Genomic DNA, 22,290 nt, shown 5'->3' with positions numbered 1-22,290 from the left:
GAACAGGTAGTGCCGGAACCACAGGGCTTGGTAGTGGAGGCGGAGGCGGTGGTGGAAGAGGAGGAGATGGTGGAGGTGGTGGAGGAGGATGAAGAGGAGGAGGAGGGGGAGGAGTCCTTGGCCTTGAGGGTGAGTAGGTCCGGGAGTAATCAGATTCCGGTGACCTAAGGACTCGTCTCTTCTTGAGAGCAGGCCTCGGGGAGGATACTCTGGAGGCCGACCTCTGTGAGCGCGTGCGCCGGCGCCGCCGCATCCGGTGACTCACTGATGACGATGAGACGCTCACCACAGAGGCACTAGACACCGTCCTTGGCCTCGACTTCGACTTTTCACCCCTCGACGTTGATCTCTTTGACGTCTTTCTTCTTGGAGTCGACCTTCCTGACGTTGATGAACTCCCTGGCATTGAGTGTCCTCACCTCGATGGCGATCTTTCTCTCCTCGACGGCAATCTTCGCGTCAACGTTGATGGCGAACGGCGGTGTCGCCTCGACGGGGAGCGCCTGCCTCTTCGGGAATCAACACGACGTCGATGATGTGTGGACGCCGGTGAACTCCTCGATGTCAACCACGTCCGAGGTCTCAACGTCCTACCCCTCGATGCCGAACGGGGACGCTTTGACCCAGAGCCCGTGGAGCATTTGCTGTTTTGCACCTTATTCTGCTCCTGTGTTGGGAGATGCGAAGACAAATTTTCTGGGTGGTTTGCCCTACATATATTTTGTCACATGGGCAAAAGAGGGCATAAAGTACATTACATGTATTACAATTTGTAAATGTTTTAAGTTCATTTCTGATGTCATTGAAAACAAATTCTTTACACTCAACAGTAAATTCGCATACCACACAATTACCGCACCTAGAGTGGCCTTTCAACGGTGTTAGGGACCACAGGTCGGTCAGTGTCGGGTTGTTGTTCTTTGTTATTGGTAGGGCAGCTCGGACTAATTGGTCCTTGATGTTCTTGCCGTTTTTGAAAGCAAACAAGGGCATATCTAGGTCCAGTATTACCTGCCGTGTATATGTATAAATTGAGTGTTTTCTCACAAGGTTCCCCCTGTAGGTCCTCCTAACTCCTATTCTGTTGTATTTTCCTCCCTCCTTTCATAGGCAATTAAGGCTACCCGTAGGCATATATTATGTCCTGATGATGATCCGCATGACCCAGAAAGCGGATCGAAACGCTGTTGACACCCTTCAAACACCTTATACTTACTAAGATGTGTACTAGATATGTCAAGGTGTTTTGGTTTATTGTTGTTGTACTTTGACATTATCAAAACTAGAAGTGCAACTAACCCTGAGCTTTGGCCTAAAAAGCCCCCTGTTTTGTTTCCTTGTGTGTGTATGTCATTGTGTGATCAGTGAGGTACAGGCTTGTGCCCTGTCTTGTGTATTATTGAAACATTTTCTTGCTATTGATTTAAAAGGAAATATCAGACCTCTGTCCGGCTGGATAGGGCTAAACCAATATAGTCACGATTCTGTCTATATTTTATTGTTCTCCAACCTCTCCACTCCAAAGGACCACTGTTGTCTAAAAGTAAAGTCAGCTGTTTAGCACACACTAGAAACTAACTAAGTTACATTGTTCTCTGAATATGTGCATCATTTCCTGGTAAGTACATATGACACGTGAGAAGCATATCTGATAGGTCATCTTCTATGTAAAATAATTCCGATTTGGATATGTCATTTGGTTTGCTTTTGATAGTTCTGCTTGGTGTTCTTATCTTATGACGATTCTCCTTTAATACTGATGGAGCATTTCTCAGGAGCACACTCTTTTAGTCAACAAAAAAGGCCTTATGATGCCAGAAGATGACGACTCAACATTCATTTATATATGTAAATGCTGCTGCAATAGACAAGGACAAATGGACTGTGACCCGAGTTGACTGTCTACTGTGAAGTCAGAGAACAGAATAATCCAACCCCTGCAAGAGGTGGCATGCTCCAACCTCGGATGTTTACAAGGATATCTTAGATTTACACTCTTTACAACCTGTTCCGCAGAATCTCTTGCATTATGCATGAGGCTCAAGAATTTGGGGGCATATTATCAAGAACGGAGTTAAGATTATCGCCGCTTTAGAGGCAGGAAACTGCCGCTAAAGCAGCGATAATGTGCTTGTTCATATGCTGTAGATAATTCCAATAGATGTTCATGTTCACACCAGAACATGGGCTTCTATTTGAATTCACAAGGGCATATTAACAAGCCCATTATCGCCGCTTTAGCGGCAGTTTCCCACCGCTAAAGCGCCGATAGTTTTAAAGCTGTTTCTTTATAATATGCCCCATGGACTCCAGCAAGTGTAGTAGTTGAAGCAGGTGCAGGCATTATGTGAAGTGTGACACTGCTGTGCCTGTATGGGTAGTTTGGTACCTTGTTGCTGGGAGCAGCATTGGTGCAAGAGAACCTTCTGGATGGATGGTTAGGTCTGTGATGGGAGGCTGCACTGTAGGATTTGTGATTGATAATTTGTTAAAAGTAACAATTGGTATGTGAATTGTTTTTCCCTCTTTTGCTCATGGTAAATGTGTGATACAATAAAATAAATGGTGGACCCTAAAAGTGAATGCAGATGACCCCCTCTGGCAACCACCAGCTCTATTTAAGCACTGCAAATGTTTATCTTACATAAACACTTGTAAAAAACGTATACATTGTCCAGGACGCTTGGGGAACCACTGATACGCAGATGAGCGCTGGCCACGGGACACTAATTGCTTAAGGTTCGACAAAAGAACAGGAGGTACCTTCCCTGCATTGCACTGAATGGTTAGAGAGGTACACGCCGGACATATCAATGTGAATATATCAGACCAGAAATATGTAGAGATTATATGGTGACTGACGTTAACTTGAAATTCTGTCAGAATATTAACCATTGAGCCCTGAAGAAGTTATGGATGTGACGAAACGCGTTGGCAACAAGCAATTCTGTGAATTTTAACTGAGAAATTGAATAAAGAAAATTGAAAAATCTTCAATCAACTCGTTTTGACATTCCTACTTGTGGGAAGTTTCTGTCTGAATATTAACCATCACTGTGAAATATAGAAATTTGATTAATCAAATACTTGTGTACAAACCTTGGTGCGGGTCAACTTTCTGTGATATATGTTTTAGTGGCTTTTAGTCACTTTCAGGGGGTGTATATGGGTCACATCCTCGACCGTGTGGCACAAGGAACTACTTGTTAAATAGGCATTTACCAATAGAGAAAATCTGTGCTGGTCATTATAGCTCTGACCCTTGGGCGCTTTTGTGAGAAAAAAAAAAAAGAGAACCCTATTTTATTTCAACTGAGCATAACTTCCATTCTTTGATATTGAAAGCATTTTTTGGGTGATGCACAATTTGCTAAGATTAAATGTGTCCCTTTTTACGTGCTTATGTTCAGCCAATGTAGGCCAATCATCATTTAATTGATGCTTTGAATAGTGCGGCACAGACACGTGGGGCCTGATTTCTATTTTGGCGGACAAGATACTCAGTCACAAACATGACGGATATGCTGTTCATCTTATTACAAGTGACATAGGGTATAATGCACCTATAAACCAGGCCCTTAGATCCTCATAATGAGTGGCCAGAAATTAATTTTACACACTTGTTTTTCTTAGAAAAGATTGTATGGGAAACTCCAAGTGAAGGCATGCGGGAACTGTCCTGGAAATATTGTTCCCACATGTTATTAACAAAAACATGTAATCCATAATAATTACCCACCCCAGGAATCACCATGCCGTGGGAACAATAATTCCAGACCAGCATAATAACGTAGATTTAATGGGCCAGTCATCATTAAGGCCTTAGCCTTTGCTGACGCTATTCATTTACTGAAGTGTTTCTGTATAGATTTGATATAATAGTTTTACAAGAGACCTTTCAAACAAAGCACTATATAATGCCTAATATCGAGTTTAATATTAACTTTATTTAATTTATCATCCATCCCCAAAAACAAAAAAAAAGAAAAGTATCATTTGTACTGTTTAGTTGCTGACAGTAAAAATGCTGGTTTTGAAGATGGTGCATGCTGGCAATTATGACTTATATCCTCTTGGCTTCAATCCGTGCTCATCTCGCTTGTCTGAAGTTGACTGAAAAAACCAAAGGTATGTGATTAATAAAAAGGGGATTCAATGGAGAAATTCACATCAAACATAGAGTAGGACATGCTAAAATTCGAGCCATTCATGCCTGGGGATGGCGGAAAAAGTACAGCTCTGAGAAAATTGACCCAAGAAAATAAACTGGCAGAAGCGAAGAAACCACTGACATTCAAGAAAGGAGAGATGTGATGCTGAAAACTTTAGACTAGAGCAACATAAAGAACAAGGTGGCTTTGGGCTTATCCCACAGTTTAATTCACTATTCATATCATACATAGTAGCTGACGAGTACCCCTCTCCTACATGTTCTCTGAGCTTCCTGATGATGATGGCCCTACTTTTGATTTACATCCAGAAAGAACTGTCCTTGCAAAATCTGCTGGATCTCATAAACTGACCGAGGAGACGCCCTGGCCACATGGCTGGTCCCAGGAACCCTTTAAAAAGATATAAACGTTGTACATACATTCTGAGACTGGGTTGCAGAGCAGTCTTGGCCTTTGCCATTGTACTAGACTATGAAGGGAAGCCTTGTTGGTGACAATTTATTAGAAAGGGATGGGTTGAGCCAGCCAAATATAGACTATTATTATCAGTGCTCAGTCCTTGCACAAAAGTAGATTTAAAACCTCTTGCTGAACTGGGTCAATCTATTTGTTTCATCGCCAACGTTGCAACCAGGCTTTAGAGAGACTCATTCAACTACTCACAGAAGAAGTGGGCCAATCAGAGCACCCAACCCGGGTTCGTCTTCTTTATTGTTTTGTTATTATGTGGACTTCAGAGTCACATTTGACTTGGTCAATAGGTATATATTGTGGGGCAAATTGAAGAATCTTAAAATTCAACTTGAGGAATCTTAAAATTCATCCCAGGTTACTAGCTGCAATTCAGCCTTTGTATTCCATCATTTTGATATCCCACAGTGAAAAATTCACTATGTAAATGTTTTTTTAAATTGGATGAATTGAGATCTATGGCAATCGGCCTTCTGATCAGGAAAATAGAGTCAGACTTGTTAAATAATAAAATTCATAACTTGATAAATGTAATGTATTCGACAAAAATAACCAAATTCCTCTTATTTTTAAAGGAGTTATTGAATATTTCTAAATGTGTTAAATATAAAGTTTTATATTTCAAGTGATTTAATGGATAGCACTTCTGTGAGAATAAAAGTATGTATTAGTTAACCAAAATCATGTATTGGATCTGAAAGAGTTTCTCCTTTCCCTGTTAGTCACTGAATCATGTATTCTTATTTCGGAATTGTAAAACTGTGTACATGGATAACAGTAGGTTTAAATCTGCTTTACATCATTTATCAGTTTTTCATTCCTATTCAGACAAGGCCAGAAATGTGAATCATTATTAAAGGTGTATGTTGATGTCTACAGATAGATATGGAAGGTATGGAAGGAAGACATCTTCCTTGCAGGTGGTAGGATCATAGGGATGTATGACGTTATAACGCATACTTTTACAACGCCTACCTTTACAACAAAACGTTTACAATGCAAAAACTATTACAACGCATACATTTACAAAGCAATTTTAACAACGCATATACCTTTACAACGCATACCATTACAACGTAAGTATTGGTAAGTATATAATATTTGTTTAATGTAATATAAGTAAAATTAATATAATTTAATTTAATTTAATTTCATTTAATTAATTTATTTAAAAAAAATTTTTTACCCTGTACCCCTGTACCCCAAAAACCCAAAACTGACCCAGAACCCTAAAAATACCCCTTTACCCAAAAACCCAAAACTGACCCTGAACGCTAAAAATACCCCTTTACCCAAAAACCCAAAACTGACCCTGAACCCTAAAAATACCCCTTTACCCAAAAACCCAAAACTGACCCTGAACCCTAAAAATACCCCTTTACCCAAAAACCCAAAACTGACCCTGAACCCTAAAAATACCCCTTTACCCAAAAACCCAAAACTGACCCTGAACCCTAAAAATACCCTTTTACCGAAAAACCCAAACCTAGCCCTGAACCCTAAAAATACCACTTTACCCAAAAAAACAAACATATAACATTTTAAATATAATTATATACTTACCAATACTTACGTTGTAATGGTATGCGTTGTAAAAGTATCTGCGTTGTAAAAACATGCGTTGTAAATGTATGCGTTGTAATAGTTTTCGCGTTGTAAAAGTTTTGTTGTAATGGAAGTGCGTTGTAAAAGTTGCGTTGTAAACGTTGTATACCGACCATAGTTCTTGGACGTGCACCAGATGCAGAACCTCTTCCACTTGTAGGCATAAGAAGTCCTTGTGGAAGGCCTCTTAGCCTCTTTGAGTATTTCCATGCAATTGTCAGGCAAATTCAGGTGTCCATTGTGCACTATCTCAGGAGCCATGCCGCCTAACTTAACGATGAGAGTTTGGGGTGCATCATCTGCCCCCGAACTTTATTAGAAGGTCCGGCCTACATGGAAGCCGCAGGTGAGGTTGGAGAAACCGGTGGAGCAGGTCTGTGAACCACCACTGTCGAGGCCACTCCAGAGCAATGAGGATCATTCACGCTCTGGACTGCGACAGCTTGATGAGCACTGCAGGAATCAGGGGAGTTAGTGGAAAAGTGTACAGAAAGCTGTTCGACCAGCTGATCCATAGCGCATTCCCCAGAGTGCCCGGTCGGAAAACATGGAGGGGAAGTCTCGGCATTTGCTGTTTTCGGCGAACAGATCTATGTCTGGAGTGCCCGATCTTTCGAAGATGTGTCCTAGCACCTCTTCGTTTAAGACCCACTCGTGGTACTCCTGAACGAGCCTGCTGAGTGCGTCTGCCTGAGCATTCTGCTCACCTTGCAGATGGGTCGCCATTATCGTCAGTCCTCTGGCTAACAGCCAGTGCCAGATCGCCTGCGCTTCTTGGGACTGTGTGCGCGATCTCGAGCCCCCCTGCTTGTTGAGGTTATATATTGTGGTCGTAGTGTCCATCTGTACAAGCAAGGAGTCGTTCTGGAAGGACGGATGAGAGGTTTTCAGCGCCAAATGTGCCGCCAAAAATTTGGAAGGAATTTGAGGATGAATTATTCCCCCCACTCCACCTAATCTGTAACCAATCATTAGTGACTGGCACTGTTCCAGCTCATTGGAAGCGGGCGCTGGTATCGCCTCTGTTAAAAAAGCCTTCCTTAGACCCAGATTGCTCAAAAAACTATAGGCCCATCTCCCTGTTGCCTTTCCCAGCCAAGATTGTGGAGTGCTTAGTTAGTAATACTCTCTCCAACCAACTGGAACGTCATCAATTATTAGTTGGGGCTCAATTTGGCTTCCGGCCTGCCCATGGAACAGAAACAGCTCTAATCACCGCTATGGACGAGCTTCAAAGGCGTGCAGACAGAAGGCAGGCAGTGTTCTTGATCCTGCTTGATATGTCTGCCGCCTTTGATACGGTGAATCACAAGATTCTGTTGAGGCGGCTGTTTGAGGCGGGAGTGAGAGGTACAGCGTTGCAGTGGCTCCAATCTTTCTTGCAGGACAGGCAGCAGGCAGTGTCCCTACCTCCTTTTCAGTCAGGTTTCTCCTCGATATCTCATGGGGTTCCTCAGGGCTCCGCAATCAGCCCAATCTTCTTCAATCTTTATCTCAGACCCCTGATTTCACTCATTCAAAGCTTAACATCAGGATTGTCAACTATGCTGACGACACGCAGATGATCCTCTTCTTGGAGGTCCTCCACAACTGTCTACGTGACACATCTCGATGGTTAAAGGACAATTCCCTCCAGTTCAATGCAGGAAAGACGGAGGTGCTCTTTAGTGCCGGAACTAAGATTCCCCGAACATTTCCAAATAACTTTTGGCCCCCAGAAACAGGGACCACAGTTCGTCCGGTGGAATCAGTCCGTAATCTTGGGGTCATGCTGGATCAAAGGCTCAGTATGGTGACGCATGTGCAAAAGATGTCTGCCTGCTGCTTTGCAATCCTTCGCTCCCTAAGAAAAGTCCTGCCTCTCCTACCATCCCAGGCCCCTGCCCAAGTGGTAAGATGTACCATCCCTAGCAGGTTGGACTATTGCAACGCCCTCCTGCTAGGATACCCTGGGTTCCTTTTGGATAGGCTCCAAAGGGTCCAATCAGCAGCTGCTAAGCTGGCCTTGGGGCTTCCGAGAAGATCTCATGGGCCGTCCACCGTGGGTAAATTGCATTGGCTGCCGGTGAGACAGAGGATACAATTCAAGGCCCACTGCATAGTCTTTAGGGCTCTCCATGGAACTGGCCCTGCCCCTTTACAATCGAAATTTGTCTGGTATACTCCTACCAGACAGCTTCGATCCTCTGAGGCAAAGCTGGTTGTTGTACCCAGATTCAAGAAAGTTAGATCCGGAGGCAGATCCTTTGAGGTGGCTGCTGCCAAACTCTGGAACACTCTCCCCGCTGAGATTAGGCTCATCTCTGAACTCCTCCCATTCAGAAGAAGGATTAAAACCTGGTTATTTCCCGTGGTTACCGCCTGAAAGCTCACACTCTCCGTGACCTCTTCTGTCTCCTCTGATCTATTTAGCGCCAGGATGCCTGCAATGGTGACAGCTGCGCTCTACAAATGCCTTAAATAAATAAAAACAAATGAACAGCTCTGAGTTCCAGGAAGTTGATGTGGTACGTGGATTCCGTCTGGGACCACGTTCCCTGGATCTGAAGATGGTCTGAATGCGCTCCCAGCCGTGGAGAGACGCATCCATCACAATAATCTGTGTGGGAATGTCCTTGTGGAAATGGACCCCCTTGAGGACATTCTCTGCCGAACACCACCATCTCAGAGACTGTTGAGCGTGTAGAGACAGTTGGATCCTGTCGTCCCAGCTCCCTCATTTCTGGTCCCATTGATCCTCCAAACATTCCTGCAGCGGTCTCATGTGGAGGTGTGCATGTGGTGCGAGGAAGATTCAAGAGGCCATCGACCGCAGAAGAGAAGACACCGTCCTTACCGTGGTTGATGGAACCGGCAGGAGAGCCTGAGCCTTCCGAAGGATCGATAAGTGTCGCTCCTCCGAAGGAGACACGCTTGCTCTGATAGTGTTGATGGAGGCTCCCAAGTACTGCAGGTACTGAACCGGAGTCATAACAGACTTGGACATGTTGATGTGCAAACCCAGCTGATTCAATAGAATGGCCGTCCTGTTGAAATACAATTGCGCTTCCTGGAAGGTGGAGGCTATGATCAACCAGTCGTCCAGGTACGGGTAGACAAACACCTTGTTCTTTCTCAGGTGCGCTGCCACCAGTGCCATGCATTTTGAGAAAGTCATGGGTGCAGACTTCAGTCCAAACGGTGGCACGATGTATTGATAGTGATTGGTGCCGACTAGGAATCGCAGGAACTTCCGGTGTTTCCGTGCATTGGGCACATGGAAGTGCGCATCCTGTAGATCTATTGCGCAAAGCCAGTCCCCTCGCTGCAGCTGAGGATGAATCTGGTGCAAGGACAGCATGCGAAATTTCTCTCTGCGAATCTATTTTTTTGCTTGTCGCAAATCCAGAATGGGCCTGAACTCGTTCTTGTCCTTTTTGCGTACCAGAAAGAACCGTGAGTATAGACCCTTTCCCCTTTGAGACAGAGGTACGTCTTCTATTGCCCTTTTTCTTAACAGGGTATCGGCCTCCGCCTGGAGTTCCCGCAACTGGTAGTGCAAATGAACCGGTGGAATAGCTGGAGGAGGGCTGACAAACCGAAGACTGTATCCATTGCAAACAATATTCAGCACCCACTTGTCCTGAGTCATTTTTCTCCTCTCTGCCAAGTAATTCTGTATGCTTCCCCCCACCGGAGCGGGTAATGGACGAGGGGAAAGTAACTCCTCAGGGCTTAGACCCGGCTGGGCCCTTATTCGCCAAGGAGGACTGCTGTCTACTTCTGCCCCTCTGACGTTTCTGGAAGGGTTGCCGCTGTTATTGCTGTTGTTGCTGCTGCTGTTGGCCAGCTTGGCGACCTTGCCCCCGTTGATACCTCTTGGAAGAGTAACGCCTCTGGAAGGGACGGTATGACTTCTGCTGCTCCTTCGATTTCTCCAAGCCTACAGCTTTCAGCGTTTCTACTTCCGCCTTCATGCGGGCCATCTCCTCGTCCGCATGAGCCCCAAAGAGGGAGGATCCGGAAAAGGGCAAATTAGCGAGCCGCTGTTGCGCCTCGGGTTTAAGAGAGGTAAGGCACAGCCAGGAATGTCGCCTCAAGTTAATGCCATGGGAGTACCCATGGGTGGCCAGGAGAGAGGCATCCGCCAACGAACTGATGACCTGATTTGAGACCATCATGCCCTCATTCAAAATCTCCTGGAAGTCTTCCCTCCTCTCTCTCGGGAGGAGCTCAATGAACTGTTGCAGGAACTCCCACAACGAGCGATCATATCTGCCCAAAAGTGCTGATGCACTAGCTGCCTTCATTTTAGTGGCAGCTGTGCGACAGACTTTCCTTCCTGCCGAATCCATGTGCTTGCTCTCCTTGTCCGGAGGAACCGTAGATGACGGAGCAGTAAAATGCTCTTTCTTGGCCGCTGTCACAATGACAGAATCCGGTACAGGATCCGCTCTCAAGAATGCTGGATCAGAATCCAGGGGCCTGTACTTCTTCTGAAGTCTCGATGGCGCCGACTTCACCGAGGCCAGTGTCAGAAGCATCTCCATTGCCGGTTCTTCCAGTCCCGGCACCAAAGGCAGCAAAGGGCGAGAGAGGTGTCTGCGCTGCAGAGTTTCAAAGATCACAGAAGTGGTAGGGGTGGGCTCAGTCAATGTGATCCCCAACTTCGCTGCTTCCCTCAGCAGCACATCTTGGAAAGTCACAATGTCGTCCACTGGGGACACTCTAGTTGGAGGAGAGTCCGACAAAGTGGGAGAATACCACCTGTCGCTAGATGAGTCCGTATACCTGGACCGCGACCTGTCCCTCCGCCGAAGATGGCGTGACCTCGTCGAGGATCAACGCTCACTGCGAGAGCGATGACTCCCTCTGGATCTTGACCTTGGCTTTCTGGGCCTTGCAGGAACCACTGGCCCTGGGGGCTGCGGAAGCGGAACAGGTAGTGCCGGAACCACAGGGCTTGGTAGTGGAGGCCGAGGCCGTGGTGGAAGAGGAGGAGGTGGTGGAGGTGGTGGAGGAGGATGAAGAGGAGGAGGAGGAGGAGGAGTCCTTGGCCTTGCGGGTGAGTAGGTCTGGGAGTAATCAGATTCCAGTGACCTAAGGACTCGTCTCTTCCTGAGAGCAGGCCTCGGGGAGGATACTCTGGAGGCCGACCTCTGTGAGCGCGAGCGCCGGCGCCGCCGCGTCCGGTGACTCACTGATGACGATGAGACGCTCACCACAGAGGCACTAGACACCGTCCAGGGCCTCGGCTTCGACTTTTCACCCCTCGACGTCGATCTCTTTGACGTCTTTCTTCTTGATGTCGACCTTCCTGACGTTGACGAACTCCCTGGCATCGAGTGTCCTCACCTCGATGGCGATCTTTCTCTCCTCTACGGCGTTCTTCGCGTCGACGTTGATGGCGAACGGCGGTGTCAAAGCGATACAAAAGGGGATGATGGACGAAGCGTTTGAACAAATCAAACACTCACCCCCAGTCAACTGATCTGGGTTTAATCCATCACCATTCTTTAGTTCACTTAGCCACCCCAGTTCAGATATGGCTATATGCAAATCAGTCTGACCCTGTGCCTCATGGGAACAGTCCAGCCCGAACTGCCAAGCCGTGTCTTCCCTGGACCGGAAACAAGCATCCTGGGACCGGTTTCGGATTCATAATCCTCCTCATCAGCCAGGCTATCTTGAATCCAGTGGCCAAGTGAACAAGGGACTCACGTCTGAGCATACCCTGCCACACTTAGGGCGAACAAAGCGATACAAAAGGGGATGATGGACGGAGCGTTTGAACAAATCAAACACTCACCCCCAGTCAACTGATCTGGGTTTAATCCATCACCATTCTTTAGTTCACTCAGCCACCCCAGTTCAGACATGGCTATATGCAAATCAGTCTGACCCTGTGCCTCATGAGAACAGTCCAGCCCGAACTGCCAAGCCATGTCTTCCCTGGACCGGAAACAAGCATCCTGGGACCGGTTTCGGATTCATAATCCTCATCAGCCAGGCTATCTTGAATCCAGTGGCCAAGTGAACAAGGGACTCACGTCTGAGCATACCCTGCCACACTTAGGGCGAACAAAGCGATACAAAAGGGGATGATGGACGGAGCGTTTGAACGGCGGTGTCAGGCAGGAATCAACACGACGTCGATGATGTGTGGACACCGGTAAACTCCTCGACGTCAACCTCGTGTGAGGTCTCGACGTCCTACCACTCGACGCCAAACGGCGAAGACGCTTTGACCCAGAGCCCGGGGAGCATTTGCTGTTTTGCACCTTATTCTGCTCCTGTGTTGGGAGATGCGAAGACGAATTTTCTGGGTGGTTTGCCCTGCATATATTTTGTCGCATGGGCAAAAGATGGCATAAAGTACATTACATGTATTACAATTTGTAAATGTTTTAAGTTCATTTCTGATGTCATTCAAAACAAATTCTTTACACTCTTTAGTAAATTCACACACCACACAATTACCGCACCTAGAGTGGCCTTTCAGCGGTGTTAGGGACCACAGGTCGTTTAGTGTCGGGTTGTTGTTCTTTGTTATTGGTAGGGCAGCTCGGACTAATTGGTCCTTGATGTTCTTGCCTTTTTTGAAAGCAAACAAGGGCATATCTAGGTCCAGTATTACCTGCCGTGTATATGTATAAATTGAGCGTTTTCTCACAAGGTTCCCCCTGTAGGTCCTCCTAAGTCCTATTCTGTTGTATTTTCCTCCCTCCTTTCAAGGGCAATTAAGGCTACCCTTCGGCATATATTATGTCCTGATGATGATACGCATGACCCAGAAAGCGGATCAAAACACCGTCGACACACTTCAAACACCTTATACTTCCTAAGATGTGTACTAGATATGTAAAGGTGTTTTGGTTTATTGTTGTTGTACTTTGACATTATCAAAAATAGAAGTGCAACTAACCCTGAGCTTTTGCCTAAAAGGCCCCCTGTTTTGTTTCCTTGTGTGTGTATATGTCCTTGTGTGATCAGTGGGGTACAGGCTTGTGCCCTGTCTTGTGTATTATTGAAACATTTTCTTGCTATTGATTTAAAAGGAAATATCAGACCTCTGTCCGGCTGGATAGGTCTAAACCAATATAGTCACGATTCTGTCTATATTTTATTGTTCTCCAACCTCTCCACTCCAAAGGACCACTGTTGTTTAAAAGTAAAGTCAGCTGTTTAGCACACACAAGAAACTAACTAAGTTACATTGTTCTCTGAATATGTGCATCATTCCCTGGTATGTACATATGACACGTGAGAAGCATATCTAATAGGTCATCTTCTATGTAAAATAATTCCGATTTGGATGTCATTTGGTTTGCTTTTGTTAGTTCTGCTTGATGTTCTTATCTTATGACGATTCTCCTTTAATACTGATGGAGCATTTCGCAATAGCACACTCTTTTAGTCAACCAAAAAGGCCTTCTGATGCCAGAAGATGACGACTCGACATTCATTTATATATGTAAATGCTGCTGCAATAGACAAGGACAAATGGACTGTGACCCGAGTTGACTGTCTACTGTGAAGTCAGAGAACAGAATAATCCAACCCGTGCAAGAGGTGGCATGCTCCAACCTCGGATGTTTCCAAGGATATCTTAGATTTACACTCTTTACAACCTGTTCCGCAGAATCTCTTGCATTATGCATGAGGTTCAAGAATTTGGGGGCATATTATCAAGAACGGAGTTAAGATTATCGCCGCTTTAGAGGCAGGAAACTGTCGCTAAAGTGGCGATAATGGGCTTGTTCGTATGCCGTAGATAATTGCAATAGATGCTCATATTCACACCAGAATATGGGCTTCTATTGGAATTCACAAGGGCATATTAACAAGCCCATTATCGCCGCTTTAGCGGCAGTTTCCCACCGCTAAAGCGCCGATAATTTTAAAGCTGTTTCTTTATAATATGCCTCATGGACTCCAGCAAGTGTAGTAGTTGAAGCAGGTGCAGGCATTACGTGAAGTGTGACACTGCTGTGCCTGTATGGGTAGTTTGGTGCCTTGTTGCTGGGAGCAGCATTGGTGCAAGAGAACCTTCTGGATGGATGGTTAGGTCTGTGATGGGAGGCTGCACTGTAGGATTTGTGATTGATAATTTGTTAAAAGTAACAATTGGCATGTAAATTGTTTTTCCCTCTTTTGCTCTTGGTAAATGTGTGATACAATAAAATAAATGGTGGACCCCAAAAGTGAATGCAGATGACCCCCGCCGACAACCACCAGCTCAATTAAAGCACTGCAAATGTTTATCTTACATAAACACTTGTAAAAAAAAGAGAACCCTATTTTATTTCAACTGAACATAACTTCCATTCTTTGATATTGAAAGCAATTTTTGGGTGATGCACAATTTGCTAAGATTAAATGTGTCCCTTTTTACGTGCTTATGTTCAGCCAATGTAGGCCAATCATCATTTGATTGATGCTTTGAATAGTGCGGCACAGACACGTGGGGCCTGATTTCTATTTTGGCGGACAAGATACTCAGTCACAAACATGACGGATATGCTGTTCATCTTATTACAAGTGACATAGGGTATAATGCACATATAAACCAGGCCCTTAGATCCTCATAATGAGTGGCCAGAAATTAATTTTACACACTTGTTTTTCTTAGAAAAGATTGTATGGGAAACTCCAGGTGAAGGCATGCGGGAACTGTCCTGGAAATATTGTTCCCACATGTTATTAACAAAAACATGTAATCCCTAATAATTACCCACCACAGGAATCACCATGCCGTGGTAACGATAATTCCAGACCAGCATAATAATGTAGATTTAATGGGCCAGTCATCATTAAGGCCTTAGCATTTGCTGACGCTATTCATTTAATGAAGTGTTTCTGTATAGATTTGATATAATAGTTTTACAAGAGACCTTCCAAACAAAGCACTAAATAATGCCTATTATCTAGTTTATTATTAATTTAATTTAATGTATCATCCATCCCCAAAACAAAAAAAAGAAAAGTATCATTTGTACTGTTTAGTTGCTGACAGTAAAAATGCTGGTTTTGAAGATGGTGCATGCTGGCAATTATGAATTATAACCTCTTGGCTTCAATCCGTGCTCTTCTCGCTTGTCTGAAGTTGACTGAAAAAGCCAAAGGTATGTGATTAATAAAAAGGGGATTCAATGGAGAAACCCACATCAAACATAGAGTAGTACATGCTAAAAATCGAGCCATTCATGCCTGGGGATGGCAGAAAAAGTACAGCTCTGAGAAAATTGACCCAAGAAAATAAACTAGCAGAAGCGAAGAAACCACTGACATTCAAGAAAGGAGAGATGTGATGCTGAAAACTAGAGCAACATGAAGAACAGTGTGGCTTTGGGCTTATCCCACAATTTGATGCACTATTCATATCTCACATAGTAGCTGAGAAGTACCCCTCTCCTACATGTTCTCTGAGCTTCCTGATGATGATGGCCCTACTTTTGATTTACATCCAGAAAGAACTGTCCTTGCAAAATCTGCTGGATCTCATAAACTGACCCAGGAGACGCCCTGGCCACATGGCTGGTCCCAGGAATCCATTAAAAAGATATAAAAGTTGTACACACATCCTGAGACTGGGTTGCAGAGCAGTCTTGGCCTTTGCCATTGTACTAGACTATGAAGGGAAGCCTTGTTGGTGTCAATTTATTAGAAAGGGACGGGTTGAGCCAGCCAAATATAGACTATTATTATCAGTGCTTAGTCCTTGCACAAAAGTAGATTTAAAACCTCTTGCTGAACTGGGTCAATTGTTTTGTTTTATTGCCATCGTTGCAACCAGGCTTTAGAGAGACTCATTCAACTACTCACAGAAGAAGTGGGCCAATCAGAGCACCCAACCCGGGTTAGTCTTCTTTGTTGTTTTGTTATTATGTGGACTTCAGAGTCACATTTGACTTGGTCGGTAGGTAAATATTGTGGGGCAAACTGAAGAATCTTAAAATTCAACTTGAGGAATCTTAAAATTCATCCCAGGGTACTAGCTGCAATTCAGACTTTGTATACCATCATTTTGATATCCCACAGTGAAAAATTCACTATGTAAATGTTGTTTTAAATTGGATGAATTGAGATCTATGGCAATCGGCCTTCTGATCAGGTAAATAGAGTCAGACTTGTTAAATAATAAAATTCATAACTTGATAAATGTAATGTATTCGACAAAAATAACCAAATTCCTCTTATTTTTAAAGGAGTTATTGAATATTTCTAAATGTGTTAAATATAAAGTTTTATATTTCAAGTGATTTAATGGATAGCAATTCTGTGAGAATAATAGTATGTTTTAGTTAACCAAAATCATGTATTGGGTCTGAAAGAGTTTCTCCTTTCCCTGTTAGTCACTGAAACATGTATTCTTATTTCGGAATTTTTAAACTGTGTACATGGATAACAGTAGGTTTAAATCTGCTTTGCATCGTTTATCAGTTTTTCATTCCTATTCAGACAAGGCCAGAAATGTGAATAATTATTAAAGGTGTATGTTGATGTCTACAGATAAATACATCATTTTGGGCGGTCATCGAGATTCCTGGGTCTTTGGAGGTATTGCTCCAGCAACTGGAGCAGCTGTTCTACATGAGGTTGTACGAAGTTTTGGCAATCTTGTAAAAGAAGGTATGGTAGTTCTACTTTTTAAACAAAGAAATCATCAATTTCTCCACCAACTACATTTCTAAACGTGTTTACGATTAGGCTAGATTTTCAAAGATGGGCTTGAGGATAAGGCAAAAAAACATGCATCAGATGATTGCCGAAGCTCTGCCTGCTTACTACCATGCCCATAATGCACTAGTAAAGTGCATTAACACTGTGCCATAATAGATCCAAATTCACATGTTGTCTGTGAAAGATAAGTTCCAATACCAATTTTATTTGCCAGATCTATTTCTTACATTATTCACGCGAAATTAATGCATCGTACATGTTAAAGTGGCACCGTCATGTTGGTGGTGTTTTAATGTATTCATTTTTTGTCTAGTGACAAATGATCTAAACAGGCATTGGCAAAGCCAATAGATTATTTCATAGTTGAAGGTACTTTATTGAATCGTTGTATGTGTGGTTTTTGGGATGAGTAAGTGGATGAGTGTGAACATTCCAATTGTTTAATAAATGGAAGAGTGTATATGTGAGTGCACGAATGGATGGCTGAATGAAAGTGCATTGATGGGTGGGTGAATGTATCTTTGACTAACTGGGTGACAGTGCATGGGTAATTAGTGGATGAATAGGTGCATTCAAGAAAAAATGGTTATGTAAGTGAGTGGATGGATGAATGGGTGTGTGTATGAATTGATGCTGACAGATGAATGCAACAAGAATACATGAAACTTGCAAGTTAAGGCCTCAAACTGCAGTAGCAATAAAATTATAAGCATGCTAAGAATAACCGTCATTGTGGTTGTTCAAACATTACACAGGAGTGGGCACCATTGTGCTATGAATATCCACGATATGTGAAGACTCACCAGCATTATACATGTTCTCAGGTTATCTAAAAAACAACAGGCCAGACTTCTTTTGTAGAGCCACAAAACACAGGCTACTGAACCCTGACCATGTAGGTTGAGATTGTTTCCCACTGAGGTAATGGAGTGCATTTACTATGGCTCCGTAAACCTGGCCATGTACACCACTTTCCACACTTCAATCAATCATTCAATCATATAATTTGTAAAGCGCACTACTAATCTGTGAGGGTCTCAAGGCGCTGGGGTGGGTAATGCTGCTACTGCTTGAAAAGCCAGCACTTGAGTAGTTTTCTGATGGTCATCAGGTCTTGGGTCTGCCATAGGTGACTGGGGAGGGTGTTCCAGGTCTTGGCGGCGAGATGGGAGAACGATCTGCCGCCGGAGGTCGCTCTTCGAAAGCGGGGAACTTTGGCGAGGGTGTGGTCGGCAGAGCGGAGCTGGCAGGTGGGGGTGTAGAAGCTGAGTCATCTGTTGAGGTACGTTGGTCCGGTGTTGTGGAGTGCCTTGTGAGCGTGGGTGAGGAGCTTGAAGGTTATCCTTTTGTTGACCGGGAGCCAGTGCAGGTCTCTCAGGTGGGGTGTGATGTGGCTGCAGCGAGGGATTTAGAGGATCTTGAGTGCAGAGGTGTTCTGGATGCGTTGCAGCTGTCTCAAGAGTTTGGCCAAGGCTCCTGCGTAGAGGGCGTTTCCGTAGTCCAACCTGCTGCTGACGAGGGCCTGGGTGACCGTTCTTCTCGTTTCAGTGGGGATCCACTTGTAGATCCTGTGTGTGTAGCATGCGAAGGGTGTTGAAGCAGGAGGAGGAGACAGTGTTGACCTGTTTAGTCATGGAGAGGGTGGAGTCGAGGATGACCCCTAGGTTGCGTGCGTGGTTGGTGGGTGTTGGAGCGGTTCCCAGTGCGGTCGGCCAGCAGGAGTCGTCCCAGGCTGAATGGGTGAATCCGAGGATGAGGACCTCCGTCTTGTTCGAGTTCAGCTTCAGTGGGCTGTTCCTCAACCATTCAGCGACGGCCTTCATTCCTTCTTGAAGGTTGGTTTTGGTGGTGTGGGGGTCCTTGGTGAGGGAGAGGATCAGCCGGTTGTCATCGGCGTAGGATATGATGTTGAGGTCGTGTCGACGGGCGATGTGGGTGAGCGATGCCATGTAGATGTTAAACAGAGTTGGGCTGAGGGATGAGCCCTGTGGTATGACGCAGATCTCGGTTGCTTCGAAGCGGAAGGGGGGAAGGCGGACACTCTGTGTTCTGCCAGAGAGGAAGGAGGTGGTCCAGTCCAGGGCCTTCTCCTGGATTCCAGCGTTGTGGAGGCGTGTTCATAGTGTGTGGTGGCAGACCGTGTCGAAGGCAGCTGACAGGTCCAGCAGGATGAGGGCCGCCATTTCTCTGTTGACCAGCAGGGACTTGACGTCATCGGAGGCAGCGATGAGAGCTGACTCAGTGCTGTGGTTGCTGCAGAACCCGGACTGGGAAGGGTCCAGGATGTTGTTCTCCTTGAGGTAGCGGGTCAGTTGTTTGTTGACGGTCTTCTCGATGACCTTTGCCGGTAACGGGAGCAGGGAGATGGGCCGGACGTTCTTGAGTTCCTTGGGGTCCGCCTTGGGTTTCTTGAGTAAGGCATTGATCTCAGCGTGCTTCCAGCTCTCTGGGAAGGTTGCTGTCTCAAAGGAGGTGTTGATGACTTTCCGGAGATGGGGTGCGATGCATGTGCTGGCTTTGTTGAAGATGTGGTGTGGGCATGGGTCTGACAGAGATCCGGAGAGGATGGTGTTCATGATCTTGATGGTGTTGTCGTCGTTGATGTTGGTCCAGGAGAGCAGGCGGTTGGTGCAGATGGTGGTCGTGGGGGCGGAGGTTTCAGTGGTTGTCGGGGCAGTCATGGCATTGAAGTGGTCTTGGATGTCTGAGATTTTGCGGTGGAAAATGGTGGCCAGCGATTCGCACAGGTCTTGCGAGGGTGGGACGTCATTGGTGTTTGAGCTGGTGTTGGAGAGTTCCTTCACGATGTTGAATAGCTCTTTGCTGTTGTGCACGTTGTTGTCTAGGCTGTCTTTGAAAGAGGCCCTTTTGGCGGATCTGATGAGGTGATGGTGTCTGCGGGTGGTGTTCTTGTGGGCTACATGGCTGTCCGGTGTTCGTTCACGGAGCTAGATCTTCTCCAGCTTTCGGCAGGTTTGCTTGGAGGCCCGGAGGTCTTCAGTGAACCAGCTGGCTTTCTTGTTGGTGTGACTGTTGGAGGGTTTCTTGATCGGGGCGAGGGTGTTGGCGCAGTCGTTGATCCACTGTCTGAGGTTGCGGACGGCGGTGTCGGGTCGGTGGGGTTGGCGGGTGGGCTCTGGGCGAGGGTGGTGGTTAGCTGGTCTGGTGACTTTGCTCCAGCAGGGTAAGGCATCTGTTGGGTGCGGTGGTGCGTGGTGGGTTTCTTGAAGGTGAAGTGGATGCAGAGATGGTCGGTCCAGTCGAGTTGAAGAAGACGTGGGGGCTTGCGGAGAAGATGAGGTCAAGTGTGTGACCGGCGGAGTGGGTGGGTGTTGTGACAAGTTGTCTGAGTCCGAGGTTGGCTAGGTTGTCGATCAGGGTGGTGGAGTTGGTGTTGTTGTTGTTCCCGAGTTGGAAGTTCAGGTCCCCGAGGAGAATGTAGTCCATGGAGGCGAGTGCGTGTGTGCTGACGAAGTCGGCGATGGAGTCGCTGAACTGTGGTAGGAGTCCAGGGGGTCTGTAGATGAGGGTTCCTCTGAGGGTGGTGTTGGGGTCGGTGTGGATCTGGAAGTGCAGGTGTTCGGCGGTGCTGAGGGTGTCATCAGTGTTGGTAGAAACTCTGAGAGTGTTCCTGTGGACGATGGCTATTCTTCCTCCTGCTCCGTTGGTGCAGTCCCTGCGGGTGATCTTGTAGCCTTCCGGGATGGCTACGGCTGTGTCGGGTGCCGAGGTCTCCGTCAGAAAGGCGACGTCTGGGGAGGTTGAGTCGACTAGGTCCCAGAGTTCAACGGCGTGTTTGAGGGCGGAGCGGGTGTTGAGAAGGATCCATCTGAGGTGGTTGAGTTTTTTCCTGGTCGGCAGCATGGTGGGGCGGATGCTTGTGAAGCTGCAGTTCCGGTAGGTGCGCTTCAGGGCAGCCAGGAAGCAGGTGTGTGATCGTCCAGTGTTGAGTGTGTGAAGGGTTCTGGCATCGTACCGGTGTCGGGCATTGTGGCGTTCGCGGGGTCCAGGGTTCCTGGCGCTGGGTGCGGTACAGGCGCGGCCTCCATATGAGGGGATGTGGGAGGGAGGAGCAGCTGGGAGGCGGGAGCGGGCGGCAAATGGGATTGCAGGGGGGCGGGGCCACAGCTGTGGGAAAAACAGACGTGGCCCGCGGGAGAACTGGGCACAGGAAGGAAAAACACTTCAGAGCTTAGCACTAAATCAACATACATAATCATTTGAGTCCAACCCCGTGCTTGTTTCTTGCTTTGTTTTTTTCAGAAATCAAATGCACTTTTTAATCTCCTAATTTTACTTGATACTATACATTACAATCCAGCATAGAGGGCAGGAATCCTGGTCCCAACTTTCATGTGGTGCTACACCCTTATCCACATCCATTTTATCTGCCACCCACATCACATTAGACAAACTTTTCCCGCAACAATTATGACCGATACATAAATAAGGGTCAGGTGTGGATGGACCACCAGTCAAATGTGCAATAATTTCACTTGTTTGATCACCTTTTTACCCACTGCTGTGTAGCATATAGAAATTCAGTTCATAGTCCCTCATGGTCAGCTAGTATGACATCATTGGTTTTACATCACAGTAGGCATAGAGTTGTGGTGCTCAGGTGTAGTCCCTCATAGGCCATCAGGGAGCCAGGCATGGTCCTTGTCCATCCCTTATGCTGCTGCCTGGAGGGATCTGATGCCTCTTGTAGGTCTGGGTGCTTCTGTGCATTCCAACTTAGCAGATGAGGCTCACTCTGGCTAAGGAGTCAGAGGCAGCTCTGGCTGGGCGTATGCCGGCACCACAGTTGTTGCAGGGCAACTGGCCATGGCGAACCCCATAATGAGTCAGCATGAACCTCACTGCAGTTGTAGCCCTGATAGTGCTGCTGTGAACCTCGTGAAGGCTTGGGTCTGTGACTCCCTGGGCTGGACCACCCATATATTGGAAAAACTAATAAGGTGTCGAGGGAGATTACTCAATTTGAATCTCAATAAACCTTAGACTATTAACTCTAACGTTTATTAACTTTATTCAGCTTAATTTAGTTTTTTTGAAAAGACATTTCAAATCAGTTGCTTGTCTTTAAAAGGAATGACACATTATTAAATCACACTTTATCATCACATTTGAAAGCATATTTTGAACCAAAAATACAGCACATAATAAAAACGTTTTTGTGAAAGAAATACAACACCTCAGTGAAAATGATGAAGTGCATACAAGCCAAAAATATAACCAGACCTAGGTTCAAATTGGTACGCTAGACTGACACTGACTAATTTTTGAGACACATATCTACTGTTCTGCCTGTGTGAGTGAGAGGGAATACAGATAACACTGCCCGGTGTTGTCAGCACTGAGGGGAAAATATTATTTA

This window comes from Lissotriton helveticus, chromosome 8, assembly GCF_964261635.1.
Source record: "Lissotriton helveticus chromosome 8, aLisHel1.1, whole genome shotgun sequence".
NCBI lineage: Eukaryota > Metazoa > Chordata > Amphibia > Caudata > Salamandridae > Lissotriton > Lissotriton helveticus.
Note: the sequence above shows the minus strand (reverse complement) of the source record.